This window comes from Odontomachus brunneus, unplaced genomic scaffold (assembly GCF_010583005.1).
Source record: "Odontomachus brunneus isolate Ranch 3 - 2012 unplaced genomic scaffold, Obru_v1 Obru_scaffold_257, whole genome shotgun sequence".
Classification (NCBI taxonomy): domain Eukaryota; kingdom Metazoa; phylum Arthropoda; class Insecta; order Hymenoptera; family Formicidae; genus Odontomachus; species Odontomachus brunneus.
The window spans coordinates 244,314-245,097 of NW_022639707.1; positions in this window are offsets into that span (position 1 = coordinate 244,314).

Below are 784 nucleotides of genomic sequence, written 5' to 3' on the forward strand. Positions count from 1 at the left end.
AGTTCGACGGTACTAAAAGTGATTGGTCAATTCTTAAGTTACGTCTTATGGCTCCTGCACACAGGACGCGGTATTGCTTGTCGCGCGGCGAAAGTTCGCGCGACAACCAATGAATGGGTGGGGCCCGATTGACCATGATACGATTGGTCACAGATTATAATGATTGGTTCGACCTAGTAATTCACTAAATAATTCTTTTCATCGGTTGGTTATGTCCAATTGTACCGTGGTCAATCGGGACGCTCCCCCAATCAATATGCTGCTTTCCGTAATAAGCTTCTAATTCTTACAGAGAAACAACATATTGATTGGCTATCGCGCGGACTTCCGCCGCGCGGCAAGCATTACTGCGTCCTGTGTGCAGGAGCCATAAGACGTACCATAAGAATTGACCAATCACTTTGAGTACCGTCGAACTGTAAGCCATTTCGCCATTTTTGTGAATACTCGATTATAATTAGTCCATTTTTACGGTACGTCTTACGTTACTATTATGTAAATTCGTGTACGGCGCCCCTTAGTACTGTCTTAAAGTGTCATGAACCAATCACAGAGCCGTATTCGCATCTTAAAATATTACTTGAGACTGTCTTGAAATAAGTGCGTTGTTTTTTTTTAGCTGCACTGCTGAACTGGTACACTAAGTACGAGTAAGAAAAAGTATATTTATCTCACTTTAACTTATTGCACTAGTTTAGCAATGCAGCTAAAAAGAACAGACCAATTATTTGACTATGGTCTGGTTTACATCGTGCACTTGATACGCGTACTAAATAGTAACTTT